General features: G+C 45.5%; 1 protein-coding gene across 4 annotated transcripts in view; it reads left to right on the plus strand.

The window, feature by feature from the left end:
- Nucleotides 1-19,513, plus strand: part of intu (inturned planar cell polarity protein) — a 224,653-nt gene that overhangs the window by 195,288 nt on the left and 9,852 nt on the right. The window lies entirely within an intron of this gene.

Consider the following 19,513-nt stretch of genomic DNA (forward strand, 5'->3'; position numbering starts at 1 on the left):
AAGTTTAAGGATGTTTAACACACTTTTTCTTTTATGCTATTGTAAGTTAAAAGCTATTATGGCTTTTCCTTTCAGTTTCCAGACTTGGCTTCAGTTTTTCTTTTTACTGTCCATTGTTCTGCTGACTTGCTTACTATCTGGAACAAAGAGCCTGATATGAGCACACTTTATGTTGGAGATGTATGAATGAAATTCTTATTGTGGTGGATGTTATTCCTGTGCATTACAAATAGTGCATGCACATTGCAAACATTAAAGGTGGTAAATTTCAGGTTTTGCATGTAATGCATGGGTTTATGTGTTTTTAATGCATCATTTTAAAAAAAATTCCTGTACCGTAACATTATATTTATATAGTATCTTTAAAGTAGAAAATATCCCAAGAGGCTTCAAAGGGGGATAATTGTACACCAAGCAGTCATAGAAGACCTGGGAGAGATGATCAAAAATGTCATCAAAAGGATAGGTTTTGCAGCCGTTGGTGGAAAAAGAAGCAGCAAGATGGAAGGGTTTCATGGGGAAACTCTACGACTCCGGCCAAGGTGGCTGAAAACACAGCCCCCAAAATGGAGCGGAGCGATGCACAGGATACCAGAATCGTAGGACAGAGCTATGGGCTGGGATGTAGAGCTAGAGTTGGTTCAGAGGTATCGTAATGAAGTGATTTGTAAATTAGATTGAGGATTTTGAATTCAGTGTATTAGGAGACAAAGAGCCAATAGAGGTTGCTGAGGTCGAGCAAGCAGGAATTAATGTGGGCCAGGATGTGGGCAGCAGAGTTTTAAATGAATTGTCGTTATTAGTGGAGCTGTACCATACACAAGCCAGTGAGAAAGGCATTGGAGAGGTTTAAGTAATGAAAATGTAGACAGAGATCCAGCACAACAACTTACATTTATATAGTCTCTTTAACATAGAGAAAACATCCCAAGGGACTGAATAGATGCATAATTAGACAAAAACCGACATTGAGCCAAAGATGGAGATATTAGGAGGGGTGTCTTAAAGCTTGGACAAAGAGGTGAGTTATAAGGAGTCTTAAAGGAGGAGAGGTAGGCAGAGGTTTAGGGAGGGAATTCCAAAACATGTGCCCTGGAAGGCTGAAGGCATGGCCATCAATGTTGGGGCAATGGGAGTGGGGATGCACAGGAGGCTAGAGTTGGAGGAACGCAGATTTCTTGGAGAGTTGTCGAGCTGGAGAAAGTTACAGTGATAGGGAGGGGTGAGGCCACGAAAGGATTTGAACACGAGGATGAGAATTTTAAATTTGGGGTGTTGGGAGACCGGGAACCAAAGTAGTTCAACGAGCACGTGGGTGAGGGTGAGTGAGATTTAATGCGGGATAGGATACCGGCAGCAAAGTTTTGGATGAACTGAAGTTTAAGGAGGGCAGTGGATGGTAGGCCGGCCAAGAGAACATTGGAACACTGGACTTAGGTGACAAAGGCATGGATGAGGGTTTCAGCAGCAGATGCTCAGGCAGGGATGAAGAACCTACAGAAATGTTGGACCGAAAAAGACCAGCTGGTCCATCTAGCCAGTCCCGTACAGTTATGGACCAGGTCAAGACACTCACTTCCCCGCTAGGTGCCATGGAGAAGGATGATGTTACAGAGGTGGAAGTAGGCGGTCTTTATGATGGAGAGGATATGGGGTTGGAATATCAGCTCGGGGTGAAATAGGACACCGAGGTTGCGAACAGGCTGAGTGTGACCGGTAAGGGGGATAGAATTGTTGGCGAGGGTACGGAGTTTGTAGTGGGGTCCGAAGACTGACAATATCTTCGGTCTTTCCAGTGTTTAACTGGAGGAAATTGCAGCTCATCCAGTACTGGATGTCAGACAAGCAGGCTGACAACACAGGCAGTGGTGGAGAGGTAGAGCAGCATACATGTCGAACCTGACCCCATGTCTTCAGATGATGTCGCTAAGGGGCTGTAGGAGGAAGAGGAGGAGGCCAAGGATAGATCCTTGGGACCCTCCAGAGGTAACGGTGTAGGGGAGAGAGGCCATTGCTGGAGATGCTCTGGCTACATTTGGCTAAGTAAGAATGGAACCAAGCGAGAGCAGTCCCACTGAGCCGGACAATTACATAGAATTAGAACACAAGAAATAGGAGCTGGAGTAGGCCGTAGGGCTCCTCAAGTCTGCTCCACCATTCAGTAAGATTATGGATGATTTTTGGTCTCCGGTCCACTTTCCTGCCCGATCCCCATATCCCTTGATTCCCTTAATCCAAAAAATCTATCGATTTCAGCCTTGAATATACTCAACGACTGAGCATCCACAGCCTTCTGCGGTACAGAATTTTAAAGATTCACAATCCTCTGAATGAAGAAATTTTTCCTCATCTCAATCCTAAATGGCCGACCCCTTATCTTGAGACTACGCCCCTAGTTCTAGACACTCCAGCCAGGGGAAACGGCCTCTCTGCATCTACCCTGTCAAGCCCTCTCAGAATCTTACACATTTCAATGAGATCACTTCTCATTCTTCTAAACTCCAGAGAGTATGGGCCCATTCTACTCAATCTCTCCTCATAGGACAACCCACTTATCCCAGGAATCAATCTATTGAACCTTCGTTGTACTGCCTCTAAGGCAAGTATATCCTTCCTTAGGTAAGGAGACCAAAACTGTACACAGTACTCCAGGTATGATTTCACCAAAGCTCTGTACAATTGCAGCAAGACTTCCTTACTCTTGTATTCCAACTCCCATGCAATAAAGGCCAACATACCATTTGCCTTCCTAATTGCTTGTTGTACCTGCATGTTAACTTTGTGTTTTGTGAACAAGGACACCTAAATCCCAACACCAACATTTAATAGTTTCTCACCATTTAAAAAAATTCTGTTTTTTTTATTCTTCACACCAAAGTGAATTACCTCAAATTTCCCCACTTTATATTCCATCTGCCATCTTCTTGCCCACTCACTTAACCTATATCCCTTTGCAGACTCTTTGTGTGCTCCTCACAGCTTACTTTCCCTGCTAGCTTTGCATTGTCAGCAAACTTGGATACATTACGCTCGGTCCCTTCATCTAAATCATTAATATGGATTGCGGCAACCCACTAGTTACAGGCTGCCAACCTGAAAATGATCCGTTTATTCCTATTCTCTTTTCTGCACCTTAACCAATCTCTATCCATGCTAATATATTACCCCCAACCCCATGAGCACTTATCTTGGGTAACAACCTTTTGTATAGCGCCTTATCGAATGCCTTTTGAAAATCCAAATATATTACATCCACTGGTTCCACTTTATCCACCCTGCTAGTTACATGCTCAAAAAACTCTGACAGATGTGTCAAACACAATTTCCCTTTCATAAAACTCTGCCTAATCATATTATGATTTTCTAAGTGCTCTGTTACCACATCCTTAATAATGGATTCTAGCATTTTCCAGACAACTGATGTAGAAACATAGACATAGAAACATAGAAAATAGGAGCAAGAGTAGGCCATTCGGCCCTTGGAGCCTGCTCCACAATTCAACATGATCATGGCCAATCCTCTATCTCAATACCATATTCCTGCATTCTCTCCATACCCCTCGATGCCTTTTGTGTCTAGGAATCTATCTAGCTCCTTCTCAAATATATTCAGTAACTTGGCTTCCACAGCCTTCTGCGGTAAAGAATTTCACAGGTTCACCACCCTCTGAGTGAAGAAATTTCTCCTCATCTCAGTGCTAAATATCCTACCCTGTATCCTGAGACTGTGACCCCTCGTTCTGGACCCCCCAGCCAGAAGATACATTCTCCATGCATCGAGTCTGTCGAGCCCTGTCAGAATTTTATATGTTTCTATGAGATCCCCTCTCATTCTTCTAAACTCGAGTGAATACAGGCCGAGTCGACCCAATCTCCTCATATGACAGTTCTGCCATCCCAGGGATCAGTGTGGTGAACCTTCGCTGCACTCCCTCTATGGCAAGTATATCCTTTCTTAGGTAAGGAGACCAAAACTGCAAACAATACTCCAGGTGTGGTCTCACCAAGGCCCTGTATAACTGCAGTAAGAGATGCTTGCTCCTGTACTCAAATCCTCTTGCAATGAAGGCCAACATACCATTTACCTTCCTAACTGCTTGCTGCACCTGCATGTTTGCTTTCAGTGACTGGTGTACAAGGACATCCAGGTCTCTTTGTACATCAACATTCCCCAATCTATCACCATTTAAATAATACTCTGCCTTTCTGTTTTTCCTTCCGAAGTGGATAACTTCACATTTGTGCACATTACACTGCATCTGCCTTGTATTTGCCCACTCACTCAACTTATCTAAATCGCCTTAAAGCCTCTTTGCAACCTCCTCACAACTCACGATCCCACCTAGTTTTGTGTCGTCAGCAAACTTGGAAATATTACATTAGGTTCCCTCATCCAAATCATTGATATATATTGTGACTAGCTGGGGCCCAAGCACTGATCCCTGCAGTACCCCACTAGTCACAGCCTGCCACCCCGAGAAAGACCCATTTATTCCTACTCTCTGTTTCCTGTCTGTTAACCAATTTTCAATCCTTGCCAGTATATTACCGCCAATCCCATGTTCTTTAATTTTGCATACTAACCTCTTATGTGGGACTTTATCAAAGGCCTTCTGAAAATCCAAATAAACCACATCCACTGGTTCTCCCTTATCTATATCAGTTACATCCTCAAAAAACTCCAGTAGGTTTGTCAAACATGATTTCCCTTTCATAAATCCATGTTGATTTTGTCTAATCTTGTTGATATTTTCTAAATGTCCTGTTATCATATCCTTTATAATAGACTCTAGCAGTTTCCCTACTACTGATCTTAGGCTAACCGGTCTGTAGTTCCCTGTTTTCTCTCCCTCCTTTTTTAAATAGTGGGGTTACATTTGCCACCCTCCAATCTGCAGGAACTATTCCATAATCTATAGAATTTTGGAAGATGACAACTAGTGCATTCACTATTTCCATGGCTACTTCTTTTAGTACTCTGGATTGCAGATTATCAGGCCCTAGGGATTTATCAGCTTTCAGTCCCATTAATTTCTCCAGCACTATTTTTTAAATAATACTAATTTTCTTTAATTCCTCCTTCTCACTAGACCCTTGGTTCCCTGGCATTTCTGGGAAGTTATTTGTGTCCTCTTCCATGAAGACAGAACCAAAGTATTTGTTTAATTGCTCTGCCATTTCCTTGTTCCCCATGTCAGGCTAACTGGCCTGTTTTCTCTCTCCCTCCTTTCTTGAATAGCGATGTTACATTTGCTACCTTCCAATCCACTGGGACCATTCTAGAATCTAGAGAATTTTGCAAGATCACAATCAATGCATCCACTATCTCTGCAGCCACCTCTTTTAGCACCCTTGGATGTCGGCCATCAGGTCCAGGGGATTTGTCGGATTTTAGTCCCATTAATTTCTCCAGTATATTACTTTTTCTTTACTAATATTAATCACTTTAAGTTCCTCACTCTCATTAGACCCTTGGTTCCCCAGTATTTCTGGTATGTTTTTTTTGTCTTCTACTGTGAAGACAGATACAAAATATTTGTTTAACACCTCTGCCATTTTTTTAATTCTCCATTATAATTTCTCCTATCTCAGCCTCTAAGGGACCCACATTTACTTTTGTTACTCTCTTCCTTTTTACATACTTGTAGAAGCTCTTACAATCTGTTTCTATATTTCTTGCTAGTTTACTCATTCTATTTTTTCCATCTTTATCAATTTTTTGGTCATCTTTTGCTGGTATCTAAAACTCTCCAAATCCTCAGACTTACTACTCTTCTTGGCAACATAATAAGCCTCTTCTTTTAATCTAATACTATCCTTTACTTCTTTAGTTAGCCATAGATGGATCACTTTTCCTGTGGAGTTTTTATTCCTCCGTGGAATGTATATTCGTTGAGAATTATGAAATATTTCTTTAAATGTTTACCATTGTTTATCTAATGTTATATCTTATAATCTAATTTCCCAATCAACCTTAGCCAATTCGCCCCTCATACCTATGTAATTGGCTTTGTTTAAGTTTAAGACTCTAGTTTTGGACTTAAGTATGTCACTCTCGAACTCAATGTGAAATTCTATCATATTGTGATCACTCTTCCCCAGAGGAACCCTTACTATGATATTACTTAATTAATCCTGTCTCATTACACAAGACAAGATCTAAAATAGCCTGTTCCCTGATTGATTCCACGACGTATTGTTCTAGGAAACTGTCTCGAATGCATTCCATGAACTCGTCCTCCAAACTACTTTTGCTAATTTGATTTGCCCAGTCTGTATGAAGATTAAAATCCCCCACGATTATTGCATTACCTTTGTTACAAGTTCCTCTTATTTCTTGATTAATACTCTGTCCAACAGCATAACTATTGTTAGGGGGCCTATAAGCTACTCCCACCAATGTTTTCTGCCCCTTGTTATTTCTTAGCTCCACCCATACTGTTTCTACATCCTGATCTTCCTAGCCAAGATCCTTTCTCACTACTGCCTTAATCTCATCCTTTATTATCAGGACTACCCCGCCCCCCCAACACCCCTTTTCTATTTTGTCTGTCTTTTCGAAAAGTCAAGTACCCTGGAATATTTAGTTCTCAACCTTGGCCACCTTGCAACCACCTTGCGTCTCAGTAACAGCTACTAAATCAAACCCATTGATCTCTTTTGTGCTATTGATTTGTCTATCTTGTTACGAATGCTTCGTGCATTTAGATAAAGCACCTTTAATTTGAACTTTTTACTATTTTTCCCTGAATTGATCTTACTCACTGATGCATAGACTGTATAGCACAGAAATGGGCCATTCAGCCCATTTAGTCCATGCTGTTGTTTATGATCTGCACGAGCCTTCTACCCCTCTTCGTCTAATCCTATCAGCATAACCTTCTATTCCTTTCTTCCGCATTTGTTTATCCAGCTTGGAGAGATGCTTTGGAGGAGGATACTATGGTCAACTATGTCAAAGGCCGTTGAGAAGGAAGAGGAGGGATAGTGCACCCTGGTTACAGTCACAGAGGATGTCATTTGTGATTTTGCTTTGGGACATTCAGTGCTGTGGCTGGGGCAGAAGCCTCATTCAATCAGGGAGTTGCGGGAAAGATGGGCATGGATTTGGGAGGCGACAACGCGTCTAAAGTCTTCGGAGTGGAAAGGGAAGATTGGGGATGAGACATTACTTTGGAAGGATGAAGGGTTTGAGGGTGGTTTTGTTTGAGAAGGGGGGAGATGACTGATGTTTTGAAAGGGGTGGATACAGTATCTGAGGCGAAGGAACTGTTTACAGTGTTAGATAGCATGGGGCTCAGGAATGGAAGCTGGGTGGCCAAGAGGTTGAGTTGAAATGGGGCCAACCGAGCAGGAGGTGTGTCTCATGGACAAGATGAGCTCAGAGGGGATGAGGGGAGAAAGAGAAACTAGCGAAAGACGGATAGGGTGGGGGGGGAACCTGGGGGAGATTTAGCTTGGGCAAGACAAAGAGAGCAATGCAGCAGATGCAACTGAACGGATCGGATCACACTTGTTGGAGGTGAGAGTGAAAGGGGCAAGGGAGAGAGGTCTAAGAAGATAGTTGTTTTGAAGAAAAGAAGCTGGGGGGGTTAAGACCAGAAGAGATAACAGGAGGAGTAGGCCATTCGGCCCTTCAAGCCCGCTCCGCCATTTAATGAGATCATGGCTGATCTGATTTTTACCTCAATTCTACTTCCCCGCCCTTTCCCCATATCCTTTGACTCCTTGCTGATCAAAAATTTGTCTAACTCAGCCTTGAATGTATTCAATGACTCAGCCTCCACAGCTTTTTGGGGTAAAGAATTCCAAAGATTCACGACCCTCTGGGAGAAGAAATTCCTCCTCATTTCCGTCTTAAACGGGCGACCCCTTATTCTGAGACTATGCCCCCTAGTTTTAGATTCCCCCATGAGGGGTAACATCCTCTCAGCATCTATCCTATAAAGTCCCCTCAGAATCTTGTATGTTTCAATAAGATCTCCTCTCATTCCTCTGAACTCCAATGAGTATAGACCCAACCTGTTCAATCTTTCCTCATAAGACAACCCTTCCATACCCGGAATCAACCTAGTGAACCTTCTCTGACTGCCTCCAATGCAAGTATGTCCTTCCTTAAATAAGGGCACCAGAACTGTACGCAGTACTCCAGGTGTGGTCTCACAAGCACCCTGTATGGTTGTAGCATGACTTCCCTGCTTTTATACTCCATCCCCCTAGAAATAAAGGCCAATATTCCGTTTGCCTTCCAGATTACCTGCTGCACCTGTATGTTGACTTTTTGTGTTTCATGTATGAGGACACCCAGATCCCTCTATACTGCAGCATTTTGTAGTATTTCTCCATTCAAATAATATTTTGCTTTTTTTATTTTCCTCCCAAAAAGTGGATGACTTCACATTTTCCCACATTATATTCCATCTGCCATATTTTTGCCCATTCGCTTAACCTGTCATCCCTTTGCAGACAATTTGTGTCCTCATCGCAACTTGCTTTTCCACCTATCTGTGTATCATCAGTAAACTTGGCCATTAGACACTCTGTTCCTTCATCCAAGTTATTGATATATATTGTAAATATTTGAAGCCCCAGCACTGATCTCTGCGGCACCCCACTAGCTACAGATTGCCATTTTGAAAATGACCCTTTTATCCCGACTCTTTGCTTTCTGTTAGTTAGCCAATCCTCTATCCGTGCCAGTATATTACCAACCTTGTGCAGTAATCTTTTATGTGGCACCTTATCGAATGCCTTTTGGAAATCCAAATATACTGCATCCATTGGTTCCCCTTTATCCACCCTGCCCGTTACTTCCTCAAAGAACTCTAATAAATTTGTCAGACATGATTTCCCCTTCATAAAACCATGTTGACTCTCCTTGATTGTATTATGAGTCTCCAATTGTCCTGCTACTACTTCCTTAATAATGGATTCTAACATTTTCCCAATGACAGATGGTAGGCTAACTGGTCTATAGTTACCTGCTTTCTGTCTCACTCCCTTCTTGAATAGGGGTGTTACGTTTGCAGTTTTCCAATCCGCTGGGACCTTTCCAGAATCTAGTGAATTCTGGAATATACAACCAATCTCTGTAGCCACTTCCTTTAAGACCCTCGGATGCAAATTATGTTTGCTTTCTGATGATCCTGAATTAGTGAGCGGTTTTGGTAGAGGAGAGCAAGCCCTATAGTGCTTGATGTGATCCAGCCAGATCTGGCGATGGATAGCTAAGCTAGTAGTTTCCTAGATACAGTTAAGTCTGCACCCCTTGTACTTAAGAGAGCGAAGGTAAGGGAGGTGGGTGAACGACCAGTGTGGGAGAGATTAAGGATTTTACTGGGGACAAGGGTATCAAAGGTGGAGTTGAGGGAGTGGTTGAGCAAATTGACAGCTGAATTATTGTGGCGAATGGAAGGCCAAAGGCTAGACAGTTGAGAGTTTGCAAAGAGTTTTTTCAGGGACGGACATAGAAGGAAGTGGGGTTGGAAGAGGATGGGAGATTTAGGTGGTGATGGATGCAAGGAATTGGTCGGAGATGGCTTCATGTATGATTGAGACAATGGGAGTAGAGAGGCCATGTGAGATGGCAAAATTGAGGGCGCAACCATGAATAGAGGTAAGAGAGTTTGTATGGAGGGAGAAATTAATGAAGGTCAGGAGGGCAGTAAAATCAAGGAAGAGTTGAGATGGAAATAAAATCACTGCGGATGAGCAGTCACTAAGAGCTGAGGGTGGAAAGGAAGAAGGGCATTGAAGTGAAAAACTCAAGGTGTGTCCACTCCTGAGCCAAGTTTCCATCAAAGCCATGATGACCATCATCTGCAATAAGGTCATAGATGGTAGTAGTGGAAGTGAAGTGAAGGTGGGCACTGTTGCGGAGCTGAAAGTAAACTATCATGGTGATGGACAAGATACAAAGTTCAAAGCACCTCTCCGGGTCAAACATGACAGAGATTTCACATGATTTAGTTCAGCCTGAGTAGAGACAGCTGTGCAGACAGTTGCATTTTTAGAAATGAAAGAATTCATAGGGCCTTCACACTTGGAGACAAGGAAGGAGGAGGTAGGGGAAGAAGTAGGAAAGGGGGTTTGATTGTTGAAAAGATGAGCCTGGGGTTGTCCTTGCCCTGCAGCATGATCCTGAATTATTAGAAGAATTTGCTGTAAAGAGAGAGGTGCGGTACTTCATGAGATGGCCAAGCCACATCTGTTGGTGACTAACCAGGCCAGTCATGCACCAAGTGCACATAAGTATGTGGCCTTTAAACTTGAGGAAACTGAGGTAGGAACTATACCAGGGAGCAACAGTGAAGATCGGTGACCACCAGTGACTTGGTAGGGATCAGGGCATCAAAAGCCGAGCTAAGTAAACATGATTAGGTCAACATTGGTAGCAGTATCATGACAAGTAGAGGTCAAGAAGACAGGGAGTTGGGAATTAGTGTGTTGATGAGGGAGCTTGGGGGAGATGTATATGGGGTTGGAAGTGGGCAGGCAAATGTAGACAGTGAAGGAAAAAAAATTCCAAGATCGCTCCTGAGCTGGCTGCTCCCTCGGGAGTTCCTTTGCTGTGTAATTCTATCCTTGGCCATCCATTGCCAGCCTTTGCCCTTTCTCTTCCAATCTCCTCTCTCCCACTATTTAAGTACACCTGGCTCTAATATTGAGTGCATTTTAGCCCTAACTACAAATTTAAGCTGCAAGTTTAATGTTACCTAGGCCCACTGCCCATCCCCCGACCATGCCTTATCTTTGTTTCTATCAGTAAGCACTGGATCTTTGCTCAAATTTGGCTTCCGAATTCCTGGGCTACTCTGCCGTCAAGGCTACGTTACTCCATTGGACTACACTGCAAGACTCAGCTGCTGTGACTCTGATCTGCTGTTCAGTTGCTTATAGCCAACCTGCACCGCTGCTGTTACCTGCTGAGCTTATGACTGGTCCTACTAGTTTTTCAGCTTTATTTTGGTGTAGTGTGGTTCCTGGCCAGAAATTCACTCTGCTGGGCCATAGTCCATTTCCCCGCCGCTTTTTTAATGAGGTAACAGAGAGGGTTGATGAGGGCAGTGCAGTACCACATAATAGGTTTGTCAGCAAAGTTGAAGCCCATGGAATAAAAGGGGCAGTGGCAGCAGGGATATGAAATTGGCTAAGTGACAGGAAACAGAGTAGTGGTGAATTTTTGTTTATCGGACTGGAGGAAGGTATACAGTGGTGTTCCCCAGGGGTCGATACTAGGACCGCTGCTTTTCTTGATATATATTAATGACTTGGACTTGGGTGCACAGGGCACAATTTCAAAATTTGCAGATGACACAAAACTTGGAAGGGTAGTGAACATTGAGGAGGATAGTGGTAGACTTCAAGAGGACATAGACTGGCTGGTGGAATGGGCAGACACGTGGCAGGTGAAATTTAATGCAGAAAATTAAGTGCGAAATTATACATTTTGGTAGGAAGAACGAGGAGAGGCAATATAAACTAAAGGGTACAATTCCAAAGCGGGTGCAGGAACAGAGTGACCTTTTTTTTCCATTTGTTCATGGGATGTGGGCGTCGCTGGCCATCCCTAATTGCCCTTGAGAAAGTGGTGGTGAGCCGCCTTCTTGAACCGCTGCAGTCCGTGTGGTGACGGTTCTCCCACAGTGCCGTTAGGAAGGGAGTTCCAGGATTTTGACCCAGCGACGATGAAGGAACAGCGATATATTTCCAAGTCGGGATGGTGTGTGACTTGGAGGGGAACGTGCAGGTGGTGTTGTTCCCATGTGCCTGCTGCTCTTGTCCTTCTAGCTGGTAGAGGTCACGGGTTTGGGAGGTGCTGTCGAAGAAGCCTTGGCGAGTTGCTGCAGTGCAACCTGTGCATGGTACACACTGCAGCCCCTGTGCACCAGTGGTGAAGGGAGTGAATGTTTAGGGTGGTGGATGGGGTGCCAATGAAGCGGGCTGCTTTGTCTTGGATGGTGTCGAGCTTCTCGAGTGTTGTTGGTGCTGCACTCATCCACGCAAGTGGAGAGTATTCCATCACACTCCTGACTTGTGCCTTGTAGATGGTGGAAAGGCTTTAGGGAGTCAGGAGGTGAGTCACTCGCCGCAGAATACCCAGCCTCTGACCTGCTCTCGTAGCCACAGTATTTATATGGCTGGTCCAGTTAAGTTTCTGGTCAATGGTGACCCCCAGGATGTTGATGGTGGGGGATTCGGCGATGGTAATGCCGTTGAATGTCAAGGGGTGGTGGTTAGATTCTCTCTTGTTGGAGGTGGTCATTGCCTGGCGCGAATGTTACTCTCCACTTATGAGCCCAAGCCTGGATGTTGTCCAGGTCTTGCTGCATGCGGGCTTGGACTGCTTCATTATTTGAGGGGTTGCGAATGGAACTGAACTCTGTGCAATCATCAGCGCGGACATCCCCATTTCTGACCTTATGATGGAGGGAAGGTCATTGATGAAGCAGCTGAAGATGGTTGGGCCTAGGACACAGCCCTGAGGAACTCCTGCAGCAATGTCCTGGGGCTGAGATGATTGGCCTCCAACAACCACTACCATCTTCCTTTGTGCTAGGTATGACTCCAGCCACTGGAGAGTTTTCCCCCTGATTCCCAATGACTTCAATTTTATTAGGGCTCCTTGGTGCCACACTCAGTCAAATGCTGCCTTGATGTCAAGGGCAGTCACTCTCACCTCACCTCTGGAATTCAGCTCTTTTGTCCATGTTTGGACCAAAGCTGTAATGAGGTCTGGTGCCGAGTGGTCCTGGCGGAACACAAACTGAGCATCGGCGAGCAGGTTATTGGTGAGTAAGTGCTGCTTGATAGCACTGTCGACGACACCTTCCATCACTTTGCTGTTGATTGAGAGTAGACTGATGGGGCGGTAATTGGCCGGATTGGATTTGTCCTGCTTTTTGTGGACAGGACATACCTGGGAAATTTTCCACATTGTCGGGTAGATGCCAGTGTTGTAGCTGTACTGGAACAGCTTGGCTAGAGGTGCAGCTAGTTCTGGAGCACAAGCCTTCTGGGGCCCATAGCCTGGGGGTATATGTGCACACATCGCTGAAGGTGTTCGGGCAGGTTGAGAAAGCGGTTAAGAAAGCACACGGTATCCTGGGCTTTATAAATAGAGGCATAGAGTACAAAAGTATGGAAGTTATGATGACCCTTTATAAAACATTGGTTCGGCCACAACTGGAGTATTGTGTCCAATTCTGGGCACCGCACTTCAGGAACGATGTGAAGGCCTTAGAGAGGGTGCAGAAAAGATTTACTACATTGGTTCCAGGGATAAGGGACTTCCGTTATGTGGATAGACTGTAGAAGCTGGGGTTGTTCTCCTTAGAGCAGAGAAGGTTGAGAGGAGATTTGATAGAGGTGTTCAAAATCATGAGGGGTCTAGACAGAGTAGATAGAGAGAAGCTGTTCCCCTTGGCAGAGGACACAGATTCGAAGTAATTGGCAAAAGGAACAAAGGCGACATAAGGAAAAACTTTTTTACGCAGCAAGTGGTTATGATCTGGAATGCACTGCCTGAAAGGGTGATGGGGGCGGATTCAATCGTGGCTTTCAAAAGGGAATTGGATAAGTACTCGAAAGAAGAAAATTTGCAGGGCTACGGGGAAAGGGCGGGAGAGTGGGACCAGCCAGATTGCTCTTGCAGAGAGCCGGCACAGGCTCGACGGGCTGAATGGCTGCCTCCTGTGCTGTAACTATTCTGTGATTCTATTCTGGATCTTTTAGTGACATGCAACTTCGCCACCGTTTTTCTGCCCCACGATCGATTCTGCACATTTCCTGGCTCTTCCTTCCCTCAGAAATGCCTCCTACAGTGCATCCTCCAATGCTCAACGCTTCAAATAGCTTCTGGGCTCTCATGCCCTCCACACCTGTCTCTGAACCTGGACATCAGTTCGTCGATGCTCCAAACTGACTCCACCCTATCTACATCAATTTTATCCCACCAGAGGGACCTCTGACTTTAACTTTGGACTCCATCCTGTTGTCTCCTATCTATTTCCTGTTTATTACCAGGACATATCTAAACCAGTCGTGCTATGTAGCCACGGCTTTGTAACTTGAGTTTCCCTGTATCCAATGGCTTGCAGGTTTTGGCTGCTGCTCCGGACCGAGCCCATCTCTTCTATTGTTTCACCTTTTCTCTTTACCCCTCCCAGGCTCTCCTTTTATTTCTCCACTATGGGTACTCTGCCTCCCAAATCCCTACCCAACCCTTCAGCACTCCTCGACCTTCGTACTCTCCTGCCGCCGTCCCAGGCTAGATGATGAGCCTACAGCTTCCCCATATGCCTCTCCTGGCATCCTCGGAAGGCCCATTAAGGCGCTCGTCGCTGCCTCCTTATGAGCATCAACACTAACTGCTCCATCCTACTCTCTCACTGACGTTCCCGCTCAGCTTGCCCACTGGGGACTAATCTTGCCAATCTCCTTCCTGTCCCACTTACCCCTCTCAGTGCTGACCCTGTGGACTCAGCCAGCGGATCAGCTATCACCGCCCCTCTCCTATCTCCCTCCAGAATGTCCGTTCACTTGTGAACAAAGCCCTTGCCATCCATGATCTTATTGTGGATGATTGCATCCACATCATTGGCCTTGACGGATGCCTCGCTGATAGGTGATGACACCTTCCCCCTTAATGAAGCCTCCCTGCCTGGCTATATCTGCCACCACTTGCCCCGCCCAGACCACTGCGGTGGCGGTGTAGCCCTTAACACCAAATCACAACGTAGTTTGTCCCCCTACTCCTCTGGCACCTTCTCCTCCTTTGAGCATCTCCCCTTGTTCCACCCCTCTCGCCTCTCCTCTAAAATCCTTGTTCTCTACCGCCCAGCCAAGTATCATGGTAAGTTTCTCACCGAGATATCTTCACTGCTTTCCTCCCTCAGCCTCTGCACTAAATGACTTCTCATCCTTTGTGATTTCAGCCTCCATCTCAATTCATCGTGCTCTCCTCTGAGTTCACTGCCGTCCTATCCTCCCTTAATCTTTCCCTTCATATAAGTACCCCTAGCCATATTCACGGCCACCCCCTCAACCTTGCCATCTCACGCGGCCTCTGTACTCCTACCGTGTCAATCACGGATAAGGCCATCTCTGTTCACTTGTATGCCTCTCCACCCACATCCCCCTTCCCCCTCCCAATCCCATTTCCTTCTGTGTTCGACCCTGAAAAATCTCTCCCCCAAGTCACTTACAACAGCACTTTCCAATTCCCAACTGTCCAGCCTTCAGCCCTCCTATTCACTATGACATTTCTGCAGCTACTGATATGCTCAAACACACCCTCACCTCCACCTTTGATCCCCTTGTCCCCATTAAAACCATTACTCTCTCTTACCCTGGTCGTTCCATTCCCCCAGTACAGCCCTCATCTCCGGTCCCTTAAGTCCAAGGGACGCAGACATGAACGTTTATGGCGGACAACCGGTTTAGCCATTCATCGTCAGATCTGGCTGGACCACATAAAGCATTATCTGGTCCTGCTCTCCTCTGCCAAAACTGGAATGCAAAGATAACCCCCAGCTTCTCTTCTCCATTACAAACCATCTTCTTAAACCCGTGTCCCCTGCCTCCTCCACCCTCACCTCCAATAATAATTGTGAGGAGCTCATGGACTTCTTTGTCACTAAGATTGAGACCATCCATTCAGCTGCCTCTGCTACTTCCCTCCCTTCCCCTAGCCCACCAGGCCAAACTTCTCCTAAGGTTCCCCCCTGCCCTAGACCTGAACGCTCATCTTTCTCTAGTTTCTCTCTTACCTCCCCATATGCTCTCACTGAGCTCTTCTTAAACATCAGACCCACCTCCTGCTCCCTCGACTATTCCCTCCAAACTGCTGACCACCCAACTTCCCTTCCTGGCCCCGATGTTAGCTGTTATAGTTAAGGGTTCCCTCTCCTTAGGTACTGTCCCCTTCCACGTCATATCTGCCATCATCACCCTCCCCCCTCAAAAAAACCACCCTTAACCCCTCTGTCTTTGCAAACTTCTGCCCAATCTCCAAACTCCCTTTCCACTCAAGTTCTTGAAAGTGTTGTCGCCTCCCAAATCCGTGCCCATCTTTCCCGCAACTCCTTGTTTGAATCCCTCCAATCAGGTTTCCGCCCCTATCACAATACTGAAATGGCCCTTATCAAAGTCACAAATGACATCCTATGTTACTGTGACCGTGGTAAACTATCCCTCCTCATCCTTCTCGACCTGTCTGTAGCCTTTAACACAGTTGACCACACTACCTCCTCCAATGCCTCTCCTCTGTCGACCAGCTGGGTGGGACTGCACTTGCCTGGTTCCATTCTTATCTAACCAGTCGTAGCCAGAGAATCACCTGCAATGGCTTCTCTTCCCGCTCCCGCACCGTTACCTCTGGAGTCCCCCAAGGATCTATCCTTGACCCACTCCTATTTCTCATCGACATGCTGCCCCGCGGTGACATCATCTGAAATCACGACATCACGTTCCACATGTATGCTGACGACACCCAGCTCTACCTCAGCATCATCTCCCTCGTGTCGCACTGCTTGACTGACATCCAGTACTGAATGAGCAAAAAGTTCCTCCAGCTAAATATTGGGAAGACCAAAGCCATTGTCTTCAGTCCCCGCCACAAACTCCGTTCCCTTGCTACTGACTCCATCCCTGTCCCTGGCCATTGTCTGAGGCTGAACCAGACCATTCGCAACCTTGGCATCCTATTTGACCCTGAGATGAGTTTCCGACCACATATCCACTCCATCACCAAGACCCCCTACTTCCGCCTCCGTAACATCACCTGTCTCTGCCCCTGTCTCAGCTCATTTGCTGCTGAAACTTTCATCCCAGCCTTTGTTACCTCTAGACTTGATTATTCCAGTGCTTTCCTGGACGGCCCCCCATGTTCCACCCTCCACAAACTTGAGTTCACCTAAACCTCCGCTGCCCGTATCCTAACTCGCACCAAATCCTGTTCACCCATCACCCCTGTGCTCGCTGACCTACATTGGCTTCCGGTCCAGCAACGCCTCGATTTTAAAATTCTCATCCTTGTTTTGAAATCACTCCATGGCCTTGCCACTCCCTATCTCTGTAACCTCCAGCCCTACAACCCTCTGAGATCTCTGCATTCTTCCAATTCTTGCCTCTTCCGCATCCCCATTTTTAATCACTCCTCCATTGGTGGCCGTGCCTTCAGCTGCCTAGGCCCTAAGCTCTAGAATTCCCTCCCTAATCCTCTCCGCCTCTCTACCTCTCCTCCTTGAAGATGCTCTTTAAAACCTGCGTGTTTGACCAAGTTTTTGGTCACCTGTCCTAATATCTCCTTATGTGGTTTGGTGTCAGATTTTGTTTGATAACGCTCCTGTGAAGCTCCTTGGGTCGTTTTACTATGTTAAACGTGCTATATAAAGGCGCAAGTTGTTTTTGTGAAGGAGATTAAATTACCTGAGATGGCCATGTTGGCTGAAACCTTGGAAGTTGTGAGGCCTTGGGTAATGGCAAGGTCAAATGGGTATCCTTGGATGTGGGTGGCGGATTTAATATGTAGGAGGAAGATTGAGCGGGGAAATGAAGGCAGGGAAGTGAGAGAGGGCATAAGTGAAAGTTAAAATTACTGAGGATAAGGAATCACTTGGTGCAGAAGCTAAGCGAAGAGCGTCTTGGTGACAAAATCACCGTGAGACTTGGGTGGACAGTCAACAATTTTTTCAGTGAACACATGGAGGTGATCCATAGTAAGAACTTCCTTGTAGAATTAGCAGGGATAATTTTTACATGTTAGGACTGTAAGTGGGGCGCTTTGCCCACAAGTAGTGCATAATGGAAGTCAGGGCACAAGTAATCCGCTATTTTCTAACCACATGGTCAGAAATTTGTGGGCAGCATATAGCCAAATTTTTGATGAGCAGTGCCAGTGTGCGAGGCTCCCACCGCGGTGTGAATTTTTAAAATTACCCCTAGTGTCTCCTTCAATTACACGATGGAATACTAAAAGGACTTGGGTAATGCGCTGCGGCTGCATATCGGTACCAACGACATAGGTAAAAAAAGGGATGAGGTCCTGCAAGGTGAATTTAAGGAATTAGGAGATAAATTAAAATGCAGGACCTCAAAGGTAGTGATCTCAGGATTACTACCAGTGCCACGTGCTAGTGAGTAAGGAACAGGAGAATAGACCAGATGAATGCGTGGCTGCAGGGATGGTGTAGGAGGGAGGGATTTAGATTCCTGGGACATTGGCATCGGTTCTGGGGAAAGAGGGACCTGTACAAGCGGGACCAGTGTCCTCGCGGGGGTGTTTGCTAGTGCTGTTGGGGAAGGTTTAAACTAGAATGGCAGGGGGATGGGAACCTGAGCAGGGAGACAGAGGAGGGGACAACAAGGATAGAAACAAAAGACAGAAAGGGAAGAAGCAATAGTGGAAGGCAGAGAAAACAATGGCGAAAAACAAATTGGGCAATAGGGCAATAGCGCAAAATAATACTAAGATGACTAGCAATCTTAAAAAGACAAGTCTAAAGGCATTGTGTCTTAATGCGCGGAGCATTCGAAATAAGGTAGATGAATTAACAGCGCCGATAGATATTAACGGGTATGATATAGTTGCGATTACGGAGACATGGCTGCAGAGTGACCAAGCATGGGAACTGAACATCCAGGGGTATTCAATATTTAGGAAGGACAAGCAAAAAGGGAAAGGAGGTGGGGTAGCGTTGTTAGTAAAGGAGGAAATCAATGCAATAGTGAGGAAGGATATTGGCTCGGAAAATCACTATGTGGAATCTGTGTGGGTGGAGCTAAGAAACACCAAGGGGCAGAAAACGTTGGTGGGGGTTGTCTATGGGCCCTCAAACAGTAGTGGAGATGCAGAGGAGGGCATTAAACAGGAAATTAGAGACGCATGCAAGAAGGGTACAACTATAATCGTGGGAGACTTTAATTTACATATAGATTGGTCAAACCAAATTAGCAATAATACTGTGGGGGAGGAATTCCTGGAGTGTGTACGTGATGGATTTCTAGACCAATACGTTGAGGAACCAACTAGAGAATAGGCGATCCTAGACTGGGTATTGTGCAATGAGAAAGGATTAATCAACAATCTTGTTGTGCGGGGTCCCTTAGGGAAGAACGACCATAACATGGTAGAATTCCTCATTAAGATGGAGAGTGAAGTAGTCGAATCTGAAACTAGGGTCCTGAATCTAAATAAAGGAAATTACAAAAGTATGAGGTGTGAGTTGGCTAGGATAGATTGGGGAACTTTACTAAAAGGGATGATGGTGCAGAGGCAATGGCTAATATTTAAAGAACGTGTGCAGGAAATACAACAGTTATTCATTCCTGTCTGGCGCAAAAATAAAACAGGAAAGGTGGCTCAACTGTGGCTTACAAAAGAAATTAGGGATAGTATTAGATCCAAAGACGAGACATATAAAATTGCCAGAAAAAGTGGCAAGCCTGAGGATTGGGAGCAGTTTAGAATTCAGCAAAGGAGAACAAAGAGATTGATTAAGATGGGAAAAAT

This window comes from Heptranchias perlo, chromosome 1 (assembly GCF_035084215.1).
Source record: "Heptranchias perlo isolate sHepPer1 chromosome 1, sHepPer1.hap1, whole genome shotgun sequence".
Lineage (NCBI taxonomy): Eukaryota > Metazoa > Chordata > Chondrichthyes > Hexanchiformes > Hexanchidae > Heptranchias > Heptranchias perlo.